The sequence below is a fragment of the Ailuropoda melanoleuca genome, chromosome 2, assembly GCF_002007445.2.
Source record: "Ailuropoda melanoleuca isolate Jingjing chromosome 2, ASM200744v2, whole genome shotgun sequence".
In the NCBI taxonomy this organism is placed as follows: domain Eukaryota; kingdom Metazoa; phylum Chordata; class Mammalia; order Carnivora; family Ursidae; genus Ailuropoda; species Ailuropoda melanoleuca.
Genome location: NC_048219.1, coordinates 133,148,311 through 133,160,496, shown reverse-complemented (window position 1 = coordinate 133,160,496; position 12,186 = coordinate 133,148,311). Strand labels below are relative to the sequence as shown.

Genomic DNA, 12,186 nt, shown 5'->3' with positions numbered 1-12,186 from the left:
GGTGGGGGGGGGGGGGGGGGGGGGAGGAGAGCTTCTGTTTTCAGATGGAAAAGTGGTAGCAAACGTTTTTCGATTAAACATTCCCTCTGACCCCACGTTGGTGGATATACATTTATTTGTCGGCATTACTTTAGTAGTAAAACATAACAGTGCAAAAATTGGTCTCTTTCTCTGTTTCACGTCGCCCCCGCACACACTCACATTTCTTATCCATTTTCAATTTCACAGCCAACCTCAGCAACATGCTTGTCTAGCATTTATGTAAAAATAATATGAAAATTGGCCCTATCAGTCCGTCTGTGGACCTCGAGTCCAGGGTTGGGGGCGGGAGGGGAGAAGGAGAATCCTCCTTTGATTACACATTTTAGACTTTTCCTCTCACCGGAGAATTTCAGCTAGGACCACCGAGCTCCGGGTGTGGCCACAGTAGTTGTGAGGGGTGTGTGGAAGGGGGGAGTGCAGAATTAGAACTGAAAAAGAAGCTGTTCAAGTGCTAGGTAGTAAATATGTAAAGCAAGCGTGCTGGGTAACTTGGAAAAAGAGGCTTCAGAGGGAGGTTCAATTAACAGTTGTAGGCAGAAGAGGTGATGTATTTCTTCAGCATGTGTAAGAGGTCATTTGCTTTAGGGTACATTTTGACGAATTTCGAAAGAAGTAGATGCTGAAATAAAAATGAAAACAGATTACAGCTTCATATCAAAGGTACTTTTACATTCTTGAGTAAGAGAGGGGAAATGGCACATTTTTATCCCATGGATTATATGTTATTTTAAAATTTTGCTAATTTGTGTATTGTGCACTTTTTTTTTTTCCATTTAAGCTGTTCATTTAAACAGAATAAATCTTGGAAACTAACATTATCTTTGAATCTAGAATCAGCTACCCCTCAACCCAAATTTCTATCCAGGCTCTAGAAATTTAGGGTAGACATTCTTTGGTTGGTTGGTGTTTTTCTTTTCCTCTCTTTTTTCCCTCCCTTCTTTCCTTCCTTCCCTCTTTCCTTCCTTCCTCCTTCCCTCTCTCCCTTGTCCTTCCCTCCCTCCCTTCCTCCCCCTTCTCTTTCTTTTTCTTTTTTCAAGAAGCTAATGGCAGAGAATCAAATCAGAGTAGATCTAGTTCCAGCATTTTGACTGCCAGTAAATGTTTTATAATCAACATTTTAAATATAAATTAGTTTGTTATTTTCCATTTTGATTTTTTTTTAGTGACCAAGTTTTCAAGGTAGTGCCAGTGTGCATCTGTAAGCAAACTGGGAATGGGTTAGAGAACACAATTCCCTCGTGTAAAAAGCCAGGTTTAGCAGTAATGCTTTTAATCTGGACTTGTAGAGAATTCGGGAGCATTCATAGATCTGCTCCAGTAATTACCATACCCCAAGTGGCACTGGAAGAGACATTTGCCTAAAAACTTGATGTCTTCATTATGCTGTTTACATTTTAATTAGAAACATGAAAATTACTGATTCATACAGGCAACTATAGTTTAAGTGGTCTCGTTCACCATCCAATAAATCATAAAAAAAAAAAAACAACAACAACCCACAGTTGGCATAAATAGTTTACTAGGAGTCATTCATGGGAATAATGTGTTGGCACTATAAGCTGCTTAAAATATGTTTTTATTTTACCAGAGGTAGAATTTGCATATAAATTAGAGAATGGCATTTTAAGTTGACAGTCATTTATGCAGAATACCACCCACATGCAAATACATATATGGCTGGATGTGTATACTTTCTATGAGTTTATAGGTTTTGCTGTATTGTGGTCGTGGAGATACATGTGAGTTTTTAACATGCATGTCCTCTCTTCAAGTCCATTCAGAAGTGCTATGGGTGTTCTAAATATGCCTATCCACAAACACGTCTTTTATCTCTTGGGCAATATCAGCTCACAATAGGAAAGATGTTTATTTCCTGTACGTTACGTATATGTCTCAAGAAGGAGTTGCTGTTGCATTTGCTCGTTCCTTCCCTCTTTCCTCTTCTCCCATTCCCCCCTAACTTTTGCATGTACCTGTCAATGCTGTTGCCCTAAAACCGCTTCCCACTCAGAGCGGCTGGACTGAAGCAGGGGGTAGCTGTCAGAGTCCGTTCCTGAGTCAGCAGCACATCCCTTGCCTGAATCTTGCGACAGTCACTCATCCAGTTTTCCCCTCCCCAGGGGACAAGCGTCCTCCTCATCAGTGAGGAGGAATGACCCTTCTGTCTGGCATGCTCAAAATCCCAAATCTCTCCACTTCGGTGTGTGAGTTCAAATCCCTTCCTCCTGGAGGCAGGGCTGGGACTCTAGCTAATGACTCCGAGATACAGAGGGTCAGTGCACTGGTGAGCTGGAGAACTGAGGCATCGTGCGAGCCGACTTGTACATTTTTCCCATAACTGTAGACTCCTCTCCTCCCTTTCCCTCCCCTCCCAGACCCTTTATTATAGATCGATATTATGCAAAAATGAACCAGGAATAGCCACAGCCATTAAAATCCATTTTTTTCTTTTCGTTATCTCTGTTAGAAAGTTATGGCCATGGCAGGAGGTGGCTCTGTTACTCTTTTTTGTTTGTTTATTGTTTTTTGGTTGAATGGAAGCATGTTTATTTTGTATTGTAGGCCCATGGGCCATTAGGTAAAAATGATTTTTAAAAATATTACACAGGAGGAAGAGTCTACGCATATGTGTCCTACCTGAAATGATACAGCAGTCATTGTTTTAAACTTTTGAACGGGGATGCATTACACTGAACTTCCTGCTAACTGCATGGTGTGATTTCTGGGAATTAAAGGGAGTAAGTTATTCTCATGAGGTGACTTTCGATGATAAATTTTGTGCTTCGTTTCTGCATCTTCTGGGTTGTTGTTGTCGTTGTTTCAAGTTCTAGGGGCTTGTGAAAGTTTTAAGATGCTGATCAGTTATTTCATGCTGTCCACACCGTTTTTGATTTTAATGAGGAGTCCCTTAGGATCATTTTCGTTGTCACCGAGGTAACTGGTTTAGGTTGTCCAACCAGGGCTTTTAAAGGCAGTTACCAGTGCTTTGCATTTCCCAGGCAGAGTTCCCGAGCGCATTAGTGAGGGTAATAGTGAATTCATGGCCATATGCTTATTGGTTTGCTTTGCATCGCCTCTTTTTTATGGGGGCGGGGGCAGGCAGGGCACTTATTAGGTCTCTGTACTTCCTCGATGTGATTAGACACCATAGTCGACATCTGTAAGGGCAGAAACATGCTGCTTACTTGTACACATGGCAAAATCCTAATAGTTCTGTGCTGTCTGGTAAATCCTGTCTGCTTTATGCAGTGTGGCCCGAAACAGTTGTGTGGTGAGGGAATGCTGGCTGCTGGCCAGCCATTGACTATGAAATCCTGGGTACCTGAGAGCTTATCAGTTCTTTTGCTTTGTAAAAGAAAAAAGTGATGAAAATGTTGGTAAACTGCCATGAAGGTTTAAGGCTGCTGGAACAAGATGCCGTGTAATCAGATTGGAAAATGGAGCTTGAGATTCTCTGCATGGAGAGCAGCCGTCTGTGGACCCCGTGAGCCGCTGTGCAAGTGCCCGAGCTGACCACTTTGTTAGCAAATCAGCTTGTTTGCTGCAGCAGCAGGGTGGAAAAGACCAGAGCTTGTGATGGTATGTAACGGAGGGAGAGCTCTTGCATGGCACAATCTAATCAGCTTGCAATTAGCTCAGGCTCTACAGTCACCTTCTTAATTTTCTTCTTTCCCCCTCTCTGTGTTAATACTGTGCACTTTAAACAATTAAGTGAGGGAAGTAATCCTTCAAGCAAATCAAAGCCATCCTTTAATTTTATCACTCTGCTGAAAAAGTATCAGGTGGTCCACTGGTCTTCATCAGATGCTGGAAATTCTCCGGCTTGCTGTAGCATAGAGAGGGGCTTTAACCAACTGATTTTTAAGATAATCTTTCAAAATATCTTGGCGGGGGTGGGGGTGGGGGCAGAAAACGGTACATCATTGAAACTGGCAATGAAGTTAAAATTAATGGGAGGGGGGTTTGCAAATGCCTTTTGGTTTCTACACAGTGGTGAATCTGTTTCATATTTTTAATAACCAGAGGCAGTCTGTGTGTGTGTGTGAAAGAGAGAGATCTGTGTGTATATCTTATATATAAAATCCTTGATGCTGCTGTTTATTTAGGCATTTCTGTATAGCACTTTTCTGAAGGCTCTGACGACACAGCCACTTGTACTGATAATTCCACTACTTCACCTTTAGCGAACTTGAGTCACTAAGGCTTAAAAGAACAAGGATCTCATTGCTGATCGAATGTGTTACTTGTTAATCCTTTAAAATAAAATTCAGATCATGTGGGGGAGAGGTGAGAAGAGCAAAGCATAGGTTTGCAAAATCGGCATAACAGTTTTACATTTTACTTAATTCAAGGACAGTGACTTCTGAAATACTACTTAAAAGACACCTATTTATCTAAATAAAATAAATAAATCCTCTAATAGTATTACTTACCCTGCCTTGTATCCATTTTCCTATTCCAGAAAGCTTTTGCTAAAATATTATCCATGTGCATGAATCTCTGACCAGATGTGTTTTATTAGGTGTTTGTCATGAGATAGAAAATGGGCATTATTTCATGAATGTTTACTTTGGAAAGCAGCACAGAGAATGAGGATTGGAATTTGCTTTTAATGATTACTAAAGAATTAATTAAAGTATTTTAGGTGATTTTGTTCCAAAATTGTCAGTTCCTTTCTGGGGGTGGTTTGTGTAAATAAAAATGAACATAGTCATAATATTATTGATATTTGATTACATTAGTATCATATTTGAATTCTCTCCATGTTGTCAACATAAGAATTTATTTGCCTTTATTAAATGACACAATCCTACTAATAAACTCTCTAATTTTTGCCTTCAGCAAAAAAAATCTCATAATTTATATTTATAACCAATCATTTGGACACAAGGTGGTTTTTTTTTTTTAAAACAATTCAAAAGTTTAGCTGTTCATGTATTAACACTGTTTGAAAGGTAGCATGGCTTCCATTGTGCTGTACTTATTTGATTATATATCTTACTTTTGTATTGGGAAGAGTGATTTCAGTTTGAGAGAAAATGAAAATAGTTAATATAAAGTGCATTTAAAATTAAGTTACCTTCTAAGTTTGCCTCAGGGCTTTGCTGGTGTCACATCAATGTGTCCTTTTGTTGTGTTTTGAACTTTTTTTGTTTTTAATTAAAAACACAGATTAAAAGAAACATATATCACCTACACACATCTTATGCTGCAAAGATTCACTTTATACTCCTTTAGAGGACAAACTCCATTAGATATGCACTTACTGTCCATCGGATTGTAAATCTTACAATTTAATGGTAATTCAGTGAGCAGTTATTGCTTCAGTGGCCTTTTTTCCTTTCTTTTTTGTCCCATCTCACTTGTGAAATAGGGTTACCCTTTCCAAGTGTCACATCCATAGATTCATCTTTTGTACTTTGTAGTTGTTCCTGGTGCATCATTCTTAAGTTAAAAAAAAAAAAGCAAAGCGATGGAGGAACCATGTGGTGGGGTGGGGAGTGTGTGTGTGTGTGCGCGCGCGCGTGTGCGTGTGCGCGCAGGGGATGGGGGCTCTAGACCGAGGAGTTTCATGCTTATGCCAGAGAGAGAGAGAGAGACAGAGACCCAGAAAGATACAGGAACTCAGGCAACAGAATAGCCAGGAGCGTCAGCATCGGTCTAACAGATTAATCCCTTTTTCTAAATAGGCATTTCCTCTACCCTCATTCTCAGCCTAATGTACAGCTTTCCATAACAGATTGCATTCTGCACTTTAATTCCTGGAAGTAGAAATGGTATCCGATGGGGACAAGTCTCGTTGCCTTGCTTACACTGTTAATATTCTTACCCTTTATGGACATTGCAATACTTTTTTTTTTTTTTTTTGTAGAAACAATATACACATTCATAGAGAAATCATAAAGGGATTCTCCTTTTGAAGATAATCAGTTCTTTTCAGGAACTGCAGGTTACATGGTGCACAAATGAGCTGTAAGTGGGGGGATTTAAAGTCCTGCTACAGCATTTAATTTCTTGAGGAAAGGAGTTCAGTTCAAGGTTAGCCTGTTATTGTGGTCCTGGCAACTACTTCCCGCGTCCCCGTCCTTCCGCCAGCGGAACCGCACAAAAGGCAGTCATTTTTATTTAATACGCAGGGAGGTATTAATCACTGCAGCATTTTCTTGCAAAAATTTATCTTATCATATTCATTGTTTCACTACCCATGACAATAATAGGTGTTTAATTACTCAATAACAGCCGTTTATAGATTCCATTTTTCCTGTGTGCTGGACAATTGGTATTGATTTTGTACTTTGATGCAACATGAAACTGTATTAAACACAATTAGAATTCCAAGGCTGGTAAAATGTGCATTTGTTATGGTAACTGGACTTGCTTTGAGAAGCGGCAAGCGTCTTCTAATCCAGGCAATGCCTTTGGAGTAAAAAGGATATTTGATTTTCTTGCAGCGCTGTGGTTAAAAATGAATGCTCTTTTTTCCTTCCTCATGGTGCGTGTGTCTGTGCACACACGCATGTGCACAAGTGCGTAGGTTTTAGTTTTAGCGAAGCAATAAAGAGTTTGTATGAAATGAAAAGATTTGAAACGAATGGTTCTTTAGAGTCCGACAAAGCATTGTGTATAGGTGAATGCTGACTCCATGTAATCTTGTAATTGTTCTCTTTGGTTAATGCTGTAGGTCTTCATTTTATCAATAAATAAGTGATTACCTGGGGTGAGGGTGGGAACTGTACAAGATGAAACAGCACCTTCATCTCATGCTGGATTCTGGTCCACTTCCTTTTAAGGTGTTGAGGGAGACCTCCAAATCCCTATTGTGTCATAAGTTAAACATTGGGTTTTGTTAAAACTGGCACTAAATAAAACCTTTCATCTACCCGGAGCTGTTATGTCACAGTCAGGCAGCAGGAAATCTTGCCCAGAACTAAGCTCAATTCTGTCTTCCAGCAACAGTGCAAGTCAGCCTGTGCTTTGCCTTACCTTGCTTTACACGAGCACATTTCCACGTGCATTTGGCGCTTCCGAAACCATCATTTGAGGGGACGCACTTGTTGGTCAGTGCATTAATTGCCTAGGATTTTCAGCTCTTTACAGATTTATTTCCTGTGGCGGAAGGTCATTTAGCCTCACCAAAATAAGAAGCAAAATAAACCAAGGACAGACGAGAGGTTGCTTAATCTTATTTTTCACGAGTGGGGGAGCGTGTATCCTTGCAAAATCTTACTTTGTATTTCTTTCTCGGGACCGTAGACCTTCAGGCTGAAATTTCAGTCTTAGAGAGCGATCTGGGTAACTTCCTTACCCCTAAAAATGGAGGCTGCCCATTGACACAATTACTTTCTGCATCAGGAGGGTGTTTTAATGGCCAGAACTCTAATGATTACTACTGCAACATTAATTGATATCACTACTTCGGCATAGAATTAAAACAAAAAATCTGTGTAGTAGGCACAAAACTTCAGGGAAGATTTTACAAATACTTGCCATGTGCTTCATAGTACAGAAGCAGACACAGTCAATTGTTTCTTAGTTTTAATCAGACATTTCTTATTTGGTTAATATTTGTAGTATTTTCCTTATGGGCTGTCATATGACAGCATATGTTAACATTTGTAAAGCCATAAGAAAATAAATATAAATAATTTACATCTGGCTAGTGTAGTTCTCCCCGCCCCCCACCCCTTTTCCTGGAGCTTCCAAGAATGAGAGAAAAAAATAAATTGATTGGCCTGCCCATTTTAAAACACCATCTTATTTTTTGCTCAGAGACATGAGAAGAAAAGCCAACTTCCATTCCGGAAGCATGTGTGATATGTTTATTATGCTTTACTGGGGCTGGGCAGAGACTGGCAAGAGGAGGCTTCTCCGGTAAATGGGATCTGAGGTCTGCAAAGTCCTGTGCAGACAGAGCCTCGATCACACAGCAAATCGCTTCTTGGGCTTCTCACAGCTGGGTGGGGAATGCTGGAGCTTGGCACTTAGGATCATGCCTCGAAGGGGATTTTTTAAAAAATGGCAGGAATTTCCAAATTTTGGCCTTTCTCCTACAAATAAAAACTAAGGTCCTCTTGATGCTCTGGCCTGAGTCCTAGGTCCCTGGTGATTTGCGTGGGTCCTTTCCCAATGAACTGTTTTGTTTTATATTTCTGTTTAGACAAATCACTTAATTTTGAATAATGTGAGTGGAGGCTCAATTAAGTGAAAGATGATCACTTGTAATTAGCTAGCTGTAAAGTGGATTGCCTAAAGAATTCGTTTGGAGGCTGTTTTATGGTTAACTACTACTTTTTAGGGAGGCTTTCACTGTAAAGAGGAGCGTGCTGGTTTTTGAGGGGTATCCAGACTTGGATTTGGGCTGCATGGCTCCCGTACTGCAAGGTGGATGTATTCCTTCTCATTGTTTGCCAAGGGCCAACTGATGTGGCGCAAATGGCAACTTGGCTTTCCGAGGAAGCGGAGTCCTCAGTGGGGCACCCAGACTGCACTTGGATTTACACTCTAGCACCATATGAAGAAGCCCCATCTCCATTTCCATAGCTCTTTATCTCAAACATGGTTTTCACTACTGTTTAAAGGACTCTCACTCTTATTTAAGGTAGGTAGGGTCCTGGGTCTGATGATCTTTTGATTATTTTTGACCATAAGGTCTGTGATTCAATGATGTCTCCTGGAAGTCATTCTCAATCTCTCTCTCTCTCTTTCTCTCTCTCTCTCTCTCTCTCTCTCTCTCTCACACACACACACACACACACACACACACACACCATACAAGCTGCATTAGTTTCAACATGACCAGAGCAAAAACGATACCGATTGTAGCTATTACAGGTTTTATCTCTTGTTAGCAGGGAGCTCCATCTTCCCTAGGAGGGGAAAGCTGGGCGGGCACACAAACCGGGTGCGTTTTCTTAAATTTTTTGTTCATGCTGGCACCTAACAATATCAGTCAGACCCTACCTGCACAAACTGACCAAGTATTGGACTAGCCAAAAACAGTCACTATTTCCACAAGGGATCGTGGAGTGAATACTACCTCGGGACTGCTCGGGAGAAATCCATTTTGAGAACCTGACCTTCATCAACAGAAACTTTCCCTGTCCTTGTGGGCAATATGATCTGTGTGCAGCCATTGCTTTTTAAGCGTTCATATCATAGGCAATAACTTCTGAATCCCTTTGACTTTTTTACTTTAGGGTACTATAGTATTTTGTTTGTGGATGCATTCCTAGACTCCAGTGGGTTAATATGTCCACTTTTCTTTTTTCTTTTTCTCTGTTCGCCCTTTCAGATGCGGCCTGCCCTCCCTCCCTCCAAACCTCTCCAGCGCCCGCTCCTTCCCCACAGTCCGCTCCACAGTATTCCTCTCACCTCACTTTTCGCTGTCTGAATAAAAAATCGATAAGACTATTAACGCCATTTGGAATTTTTTAAAAAAGAGAAATAATATTTTAATTACTACTGACATGCCAGTTTGAAGCCCATATCCTCCTTTATGACAGTTCAGTTTAGAAACTACATTGCTTCATTTCAGTAACTTTATTACCATTTGGCTCAGAGATTGCTATTTCGCCTTGGCCACAGATTTCATCAGTTGCCCGGTTCACCTTTGTCCACACTATACTTGTGAAATGACCTCGTCCGTTAGTGCTTGTCAATAGTAAATTGCTATATTCTGCGCCTAGAAACACAACAAACGACTACAACTCTTTATTGAATGACTGAGTTTGCACTTAATTTTTTAAAATTAAAACTTAATTGGAATGGTCTTAATTACTACTTAATCCTGGTTAATCAAGGCACTGGTTAGGGTCGGCTACCACAGACATCATTCTTATTGGTAGTGGGAGCACTGAACATAGGGTAGTACGTGGGTCTCTGTGTGACCAGTGTGTTTTCTTTGTCCCCTCTCCCATTTTCTAATAATTCTATCAAAATAACAGTGTGCAAAGTGGTCAAGTTTCAATTATTCTGATGACATCATATTAATTTTCTTTTCAAGAATTCCAATGACTAAGTCATCTCTTCACAGGAAGTTCTTTTTCAATGGTGAGAAATGTGTGCTGTTGTGATATACAAATAGGATTCAGTATCAGAGTGTGGCTTTTTTTCTTAAAATAATTATTCAAAGAATCTTAAATATGATGTTCCTTTAAAGCAGATGACTAAAATAGTGTATTTGGGAGTTTATGATTGTGTCAAGTCTGGATATGTCTCTGTTAACTATGTAATTTTCTTAACTATGTAAATATATACTTTTTTTTTCACTGTAAAATTTACGTGAAAAGGAAAAATGTCGACTGCCTATGTCTTTTTTTTCAAATAGTTTGGTTCTTTTATCTCCTTAACAAAGCTTTTACCATATATAGGTCACTGTTAAATTGCCTGAAAATTAAGGTAAAATAAAAGGGCAATATACTTGGGAACCTCATTTTTACGAAATTTATAATAATGACAAAATACCACTGTTATTTTCCAAATGCTGTTAGACATGTACTTACTGTGGCTGAATGATTCCACAAAGATTATTTTAATTTACTAAAAATACTAATATTCCAAATTCTATCTTTTTGGGTTTTTAATCTTCTTTGTTTTTGTTTTGTCTCTGTATCTTTGAAATAACCTGATATCAGAGAGAGTATCCCCTACTAAAATACAATGAGGCTTAGATGGTTGAAGAGAACGCTTCTGACAGATAAACATGGTAAGCCCAGTTGTTTTCATAATATTCTAAATGTCCCAAAATAAAAATGATTGAAATTTTCTTCCTAAATAGAAATTAAGAATACATAATTATATAGTAATTATACCATTTAATTGACGTTAAGCAATGAAGATAGGAAAGAAACATTAATGTTTCTCCTTCCAAATGCAACTGATGTTATCCTTGCTGTGACATTTAGGAATACGAAGGTTTTCATCAGTTTGCTTAATCCTTTGGGCGTATTTATATACCTATATATTTGTTTTAAGTGATATTATTGTTCTAAGAAAAAAACCTTAATAAAAACCTATCTGCAAATGAAGTTTTGTCAGAATTTCAGCCAACAAAAATTTCCTCTGTGAGATACAGTTAGTGCTATTTGCTCTTCCTCGAAGACGGATTTTTTTTTTTTTTAAGATTTTATTTATTTATTTATTTGACAGAGATAGAGACAGCCAGCGAAGAGAGGGAACACAAGCAGGGGGAGTGAGAGAGGAAGAAGCAGGCTCATAGCGGAAGAGCCTGATATGGGGCTCGATCCCACAACACCGGGATCATGCCCTGAGCCGAAGGCAGACGCTTAACCGCTGTGCCACCCAGGCGCCCCACAAAGACGGATTTTTTAGGTTGCATGTAGCTCGGGACAGAAGTCTATCAAATCAGACTCAGATGCAATCTAAATGCAATTTGGGCAGGATGATATGCAGGAAGTACTGTGAACTGTGTACTTTAAATAGTATATTTTAGGTTCACCTTCCAAAAAGAAAAATTAGTATAGTCTAATCCTGAAATAAGTATAAACATTCTCACCTGTTCGAATCATCCCACTTCGGTTTGTTTTGGTAGAGGGCACTGGAACATCCCAGTAAGTAGAACAGTCCCCTTTAATGCATAACATTGGAATAGGTTGTTTGCACCTATTAATAAGTGTCACCGTTTAAATAAAACTATTAAGCCACTACCTTTACATCCTTGGTTTTACCTTGTCACATGTCTGGGGCAGAGGGTCAAGGTATCTCTTTTCATGTACATCATCGGTAACTGCTATTAATCAAAATCTAGTTCTTTAAAAAAAGGACTCATTGGGCGCCTGGGTAGTGTAGTCCTTAAGCGTCTGCCTTCGGCTCAGGGTGTGATCCTGGCGTTCCGGGATCGAGTCCCACATCGGGCTCCTCCTCTGGGAGCCTGCTTCTTCCTCTCCCACTCCCCCTGCTGTGTTCCCTCTCTCACTGGCTGTCTCTCTGACACATAAATAAAAAAAAAAATCTTTAACAAAATAAAATAAAATAGGGGCGCCTGGGTGGCACAGCGGTTAAGCGTCTGCCTTCGGCTCAGGGCGTGATCCCAGCGTTATGGGATCGAGCCCCACATCAGGCTCCTCCACTATGAGCCTGCTTCTTCCTCTCCCACTCCCCCTGCTTGTGTTCCCTCTCTCGCTG

General features: G+C 39.9%; 1 protein-coding gene across 3 annotated transcripts in view; it reads left to right on the top strand.

Annotated features, from left to right (window-relative positions):
- FIGN (fidgetin, microtubule severing factor) overlaps positions 1-12,186 on the top strand; it is a 124,454-nt gene that overhangs the window by 19,708 nt on the left and 92,560 nt on the right. Inside the window, exon 1 of one of the 3 annotated variants that reach the window (XM_019804829.2) lies at positions 41-3,621. The exons of the other annotated variants lie outside the window; for them this stretch is intronic. The gene's annotated coding sequence lies outside the window, so the exon portion shown is untranslated. Of the gene's footprint in view, positions 1-40; positions 3,622-12,186 lie in introns of those variants that run through there. 3 annotated transcript variants of the gene reach the window in all.